Source organism: Trachurus trachurus, assembly GCF_905171665.1.
Source record: "Trachurus trachurus genome assembly, chromosome: 18".
NCBI classification, from domain to species: domain Eukaryota; kingdom Metazoa; phylum Chordata; class Actinopteri; order Carangiformes; family Carangidae; genus Trachurus; species Trachurus trachurus.
Genome location: NC_139909.1, coordinates 2121413 through 2128360, shown reverse-complemented (window position 1 = coordinate 2128360; position 6948 = coordinate 2121413). Strand labels below are relative to the sequence as shown.

Sequence of the window (6948 nt, the reverse complement as noted above, 5' to 3'; positions counted from 1 at the left end):
TCCTTCTTCTTCTGCTTCTTCTTCTGCTTCTTCTTCGTCCGTGACCTGAGTCAATCGGTCCGTGGGACCAAATGGCGCTCAGAGAAGTAACTGCTGTGTTTTGAACTTGACGCCCCCCCCCCCAGCAGAGGGAGGAGTCATGTGATTTACAGGAAAACTGAACTGAAAGTGAAAGTAGACAGAAGCTAATTGTATTTTAGCTGTTTTAAAAAAAAATAATCGCACAATTTTCTGTCATTAATTGTGATTAATTTGTCAATGGATTAACTGCCCCCCCCCAAAAAAAAAAAAAAATTTGACGAGAGGATGTGCACAAACTCAGACCCATGCATGGTTTGAGGGAAAAGGGGAATTGACGACACAGATGTTGTGGTGGTGAATAGAAGTAAGATTAAAGAAATGTAGAATTAGAAGAACAATTGTTCTTATTATCACCCTTCACACATTTCATTTCAACCCGTATCATGCGTTTTATCCATGTTATCAGAATGATTTGATTCAACTGCGTTATTTTTTTTTGCATTGGACTAAGTAATTGTTTCATAAACATCTTCTTAGAATCAAATTGAAAATTCAATTCACTCTGGCCTCTGAGGGTGACTGGTTAAGAACTCGTTTCAGAGTCATTAGAACTGTTGTCATTGTTGTAACTGTGTGCTGAACCGGGTCCAGCATGAGAGGCAGCGCAACAAAACCACAATACGTGCGCTCTGTGCCGTTGAGCTGCAGCAACATGTCACGTAGCTACTTTCATACCTGCAGCCAAGTCACAACAACAACAGAACAAAAGCACGTCAGGCTCATTTATATTCAGACCACATGCAAGAGGTGGTTTTCATTGTAAGGCAAGGCAATTTTATTTGTATAGCCCATTTTTACAAACAGTTTGTCTCAAAGGGCTTTACATCCCATCATAACAACATCCTCTGCCCTTAGACCCTCACATCGACTAAGGAAAAACTCCATGGAAAACCTTTTTAACAGGGAAAACCAGGAGAAACCTCAGGGTGAGCAACAGAGGAGGGTAAAGATGGTTAAGTAGATGTTGTTACAGACAAGAAAACAGTTTGTAGTTTATAATAAAGGATGACACAGAATGCGGGAAACATGTGGGAAACATGGAAAAGTTAAGGAGAGCTGATGGAGGCAGCTTCTGGTAGGCAAGGGAGGCAGGGAGAGCCGGTCAGCTCGATGGGAGGACTGGGTGGCAGACTGGTCCATGGGAAGGGAGGGGAGGCCGGTCTAGCAGCAGGGGAAAGGGTGGGAGGGGGGCGATGCAGGCGGCGGCTGGTGCAGAGAGATGGAGCTCCGGTGGATCTGCGGAAACACAGAGAGAGTGCGAGACACCAAGGCCAAACTACTAAGTACAACAGAAAATGACAGTTCAAAACTACTGAGGAGAGGAGAGGAGAGGAGAGGAGAGGAGAGGAGAGGAGAGGAGAGGAGAGTCGGGGAGGTGGGGGTGGGCTCCGTGTAACCAGATGTGTCCCCCAGCAGTCTAAGTCTATAGCAGCGTAGCTATAAAATTGACCATCTATGGTAAAACAGTAAAGCAGGGGGTGTACAGGGCGGAACGTGAAGCCGATGCAGCTGTGCACACTTGTAGGAACTCTGTAATTTACAAAGGGAAGTTTGCTGACAAGTGTACGTGCATTTTATAAGTCTGATGGTGGTCGTGGTTTCCTGTCTTAAAGCAGAAGTAAGTGGTCCGGTCGTTTTGGCTAATGCTGCGTTCCAGGCAGGCTTTTGAAACCGTAAATTACAGCTTCAAGTCACAACTTACGACTTTGTAGCGTTCCAGGCAACCCACTCGTGTTTCTCCGACCTGTTTTACCGGTGAAAGTCACTATAACGGCCACTCGTAACTTCTGACCTGTGAAGTCGTACCAGATCGAACTGGTACGACTTCACAGGTCGGAAAAACACGAGTTACGAGTTGCCCTGAACGCACCGTAACGTCTTGTCAGCAGATGGAGTTAGCAGCCCCCGCCCTCGTCATGGATCTATTGGTCCTCGTCCCTAAGTCACCACATTCACGTGCATCCCTTGGCTGCACACACAGAGAGGACTGCCCCTTTATGCCGTTCTCTCTCCTCATTGGATAAAGGTTGTAGGATACAAGGAAAGTTTTCTCCTGGGCTCAGAGCAGAGCAGAGGGACTGACAGACCCGTGTTTCAGACCAAACACTCTATAGAAGTGATTGCTGTCGGAAGATATAACTATTTAAGACTTAGAAACATTATGCTTACTTCTGCTTTAACTTTCTAAAACTGTGTTGATTTCATATGGAACAAAACAACAGGAAGTGATCGGCCGTACTACGCTAAGTAACCATGGTAACTACAGTAACCACAGAGATGGAGAGTTCACTTCCTTACTGTCAAAGGACAGAAATGGAGGGAGGCACAGGGATACCTTCTCCTCCTCCTTCTTTTTCTTCTCCTCCTCCCCCTCCTCCTTCTCCGTCTTCTGCTTCTTCTGTGACCTGAGTCGATCTGTCTGTGTGAACTTGTCGCCCAGGTTTGTCACAGCAGAGGGAGGAGTCATGTGATTTACAGGAAAGTAAAGAAAGTATATTTAAATTCAAAGACTATTTTAATGGATTTCTTTAAGCCTTGAACAGAGTTTCTGTACAAAAAAGGACCTTGCTTATTATCCTCCAGCAGAAATAATAACAAAACAATGCTAATTTGCATCATGCTGTTGTACAGTATGCTGTATCAATCACACGTACTGCACATGATTGACGGTTGTGTAGCCTATATCACACGCCCCCTTCCAGACTTCTTCCTCCCCGCCCCCAGTGGTAGTTCATACTCCTCTTTCACTCACCACTGCCCCCCTATGGACTCCTAATGCCAATGTGTCTTCCATCCATTCCACTCTTAATTCTAACCCCCCCAGCACACCTAGACAAATTGGTGTCTTGAGTGCACGGCCACTTTATTCTAGGTCCTGTCAAATGCGCAGGAGATCTGACTCTCGCCACCTTGTGAAAATTAAAACTCAATCAATACCTGTACGTTCAGAACCGAAATCTGTATTAATAAGGTTAGCACTGCTGAATATCAGGTCCCTCTCTAGCAAGAGCTTTTATATTAACGATTTTATTTCCCAACACAGTCTCAGTGTTTTATTTTTAACTGAATGTTGGCTTTCTTCAACTGCTTCTGCCATACTATTGGAATCATCTCCCCCAAATTATTATATGGCTTCCTATACACCAACGTCAAGACAAAAGAGGAGGAGGAGTGGCCAGTATCTTCTCTAACATATTCACTTGCTCAAAAATTGGTGAATTCTCAAGTTTTGAATACTTGGCCTCGGTCATCAAGACTCAGCAGTCTATACTAACTATAGCTATTTATCGACCTCCTAAATACAACTCCAACTTCCTATCTGAGTTCTCGGAATTCACGTCCATTGCTCTCACGAGTTATGATAGAATCATTTTACTTGGAGATTTTAACTGTCATATTAATAATTCCACTGATTTATATGCCATGGAATTTTTAGATCTTCTGGCCAGCTTTGGTCTCGTACAGCACGTCAAGGGGGCTACCCACAATCATGGTAATACACTAGATTTGGTCTTCACAAAAGGTATCAATATAGATATTTCTGTATATTGTATATTTCTCTATATGTCATTCCTGTCCCTGTTTCTGACCACTTCTGTGTGTTCTTTAATGTTTCTATGTCTGTTTCAACACAGCTCAATGAGACTGTTGTCAAAAGACGACTTAATGATGAGGCCATGACAAGATTCTGTGATAGCATGGACACTTTTACTCCACTCAATGCCTGTGCTGTTGATGATCTAGTGTCTCATTTTGACCAAAAATTAAGATCCTCTTTACACATTGCTGCTCCTCCAAGAATTAGAAAAAGACAAATTATCCATAATCAACCATGGAAAACTGATGCTATTTGCCAGCTTAAAAGGAATTGTCGCACAGCTGAGAGACTATGGAGGAAAAGTAAACTAAATGTTCACTCTGACATTCTTAAATACCATATTGGCATTTACAATAATGCTGTTAAACAAGCTAGACAGACCCATTTCTCAAAAATCATTTGTGAAAATAAACACAACTCTAAAGTTCTTTTTTCCACAATCAACTCCCTTTTAAATCCAAGACCGATGTCTTGTCTAAATGATGAAAACTCAGAAAGTAAATGTCAAGAATTTGCTTTATTTTTTTTAAAGGAAAAATTGACACCATTAGGGCCAGTATTTTAGTCACAGATTCAACGACTATCTGTGACCTTCCTGTCAGTGACCCTCCATCTATGACATTGTTTAATTTAGTCACAGATGGTGAAGTTAGCGACACTATAACCAAAATGAAAACATCCACATGCTTACTTGACCCTATTCCAACTAAACCTTTTAAATCTAGTCTCTCTTGCCTTTCAAATGATACTACCAGAATCGTCAACACTTCTCTATAGTCTGGTATTTTCCCTGCTGCTTTTAAAACAGCCATGGTGAAACCTTTACTCAAGAAACTGATCTCGACACTGGTGATTTAGCCAATTATAGGCCCATTTCAAATCTCCCTTTTATTGGTAAATTGTTGGAGAAAATTGTTTTTAATCAATTACTTAATCATGTTAACACTAATAATTTATTGGATAAATGTCAATCTGGCTATCGCTCTAATCACAGTACAGAAACTGCTTTATTAAAAGTGGTTAATGACCTCAGAATCGCAGCTGACTCGAATAACGTTGCTGTCCTCTTCTTACTCGACTTGAGTGCTGCGTTTGACACTGTTGATCATTCCATTTTAATTAATCGACTTCTGGTGCTGTGCTTGACTGGTTTCGTTCTTACTTGTCTGACAGGAAATTCTTTGTTAGCCTAGGTGTTTCTGTTTCACGAACCTTTGCTGTTGAGTATGGTGTTCCTCAGGGGAGCATCCTTGGTCCAATCCTCTTTTCTTTATATATGCTTCCTCCGGGTAAAATAATCAGTTCTCATAATGTACATTATCATTGTTACGCAGATGATTTGCAATTATATATATCCGTTTCATCTGAGGATCCTAGTGCATTAAACAATCTGTTTTCCTGTATCACAGATATTCAGGGGTGGATTGGCCATAGGGAGTACCGGGAGTTTTCCCGGTGGGCCGGTCACTAATGGGCCGATAGGCGGCCGTTTTTAATTTATTTATTTAACTTTTTTTTTTCGCCATGCCTCGCCTATGGCTCGGCCCACAGTGCTCAGCTGCAGACACAGCAGAGAGGTGACGATTGGCCCAGTGGCTTGTCGACCTGGCCCAATGGCCCTATGAGAGGCTACAGAGGCCCAGGAGTCCCACCCACGCATGTTCTAGACCCCCCCTCGTCCAATCACGGAGTCATGATGAGAGAGAGAGCGAGAGAGAAAAAAAAACACACCAGCGCACAAAAACGGAAAAGAAAAGTAAACAAACGCAAAGGCGGTGTGGAAAAATGGAGGAAAGTAACAGAAAAAGAAAAGCTCTAGCAGCACAGACTGCTAAAAGTACAACAATTTCGCAGATCAGGGGCCGCCTGGCCTGGCCAGGGCTAGAAGCACCGATGCTGCAGCTTCAGCAGCTTCAGCAGCAGGTCCTTCACGTGAGTCTGAAGGGAGTGAGGCTCCCATTACCACTGCCCTTATGGTGCAGGAGGAGGCTGAAAAAATAAGTGTTGAGGAAGACTCTCCACCATGTGAAGGAGGTTGTGATACTGTGTTAAGCAGGTAGGCTAATAACATAAACATTCATTAAAATACTGTAAATGGTCCAGAACGGTTGCTATGAACGTTACTTGACATAATAAATAGCTATAGCTAATAACTCTGATGGTGTGGTGTGTTACAGCTAAATCTAGTTATCTAAAGTTGGAAAACAATAAATTCATATACTATCCTGATTAATTGATTAGTTGCTTTTATTAAAGTGCCCTCACTCAAATTTGGTCATGAAGGACATTGAGCTAACAACTTAACAAATGCTTTCCATATTTTTTTCAGTCAGTGTTTATGGTTTATTGTCCTTTCAACAGTTTAACATTATACAGTTAAAATTAATAAAACACTGATTAACTACTGTTACAGTAAAACATCATTCTGCATACAGTATTTCTTGTCATGCTTTATTGTCTATACATTATGTTGAGCTGTACTGTCTTTCTAAGATAAAATTAGTGTTTGTCCATTTTTCAGATCATTGTACTATTGTTTTCCATACTTTAGCCAACTAGCCAAAGTTCTGATTGCATGCAGACTCATTATGTGCATCTTGTCCAAACTTAACCTATTCCACACTATTCCTCTACTTTGTTGTATATTGTATATCGTTTAGTAGTGGTGTTATTAAGAGCTTGTGTGTTTGTATGTACATCAACGGTGCTAGTTGGCAAAATATCCGCGCGCAGATAGTGGGCCGGTCTGGACCAAAAAGTCCAGGGCCAAATTTTTGTCCCAGTCCACCCCTGCAGATATTAAAGCAGAAGTAAGTGGTCCGGTCGTTTTCGCTAATGCTGTGTTCCAGGCAGGCTTTTGAAATCGTAAATTACAGCTTCAAGTCACAACTTACGACTTTGTAGCGTTCCAGGCAACCCACTCGTGTTTTTCCGACCTGTTTTACCGGTGAAAGTCACTATAACGGCCACTTGTAACTTCTGACCCGTGAAGTCGTACCAGATCGAACTGGTCTGACAGGAAATTCTGCTGTTTTTTATCTGTTGTGCTGCTGTTTTTTATCTGTTGTGCTTTCTTACTGAATGTTGATTTGTTCACTGTTTTTTGTGTAAAGCACTTTGGTCAACTTGGTTGTTTTTAAATGTGCTCTATAAATAAATTGGATTGGATTGGATTGGTACCACTTCACGGTCGGAAAAATACGAGTTTCCTTGAACGCACCATAACAGTCCTCGTCGCTACGTCGCCACATTCACGGCGTTCCTTGGCT

At 42.1% G+C, this 6948-nt stretch overlaps 1 protein-coding gene across 1 annotated transcript in view; it reads right to left on the bottom strand.

Annotated features, from left to right (window-relative positions):
* LOC311001523 (sialoadhesin-like) overlaps positions 1–6948 on the bottom strand; it is a gene marked incomplete at its 3' end in the record, with an annotated part of 102708 nt that overhangs the window by 44782 nt on the left and 50978 nt on the right. The gene's annotated exons all lie outside the window — the stretch shown is intronic.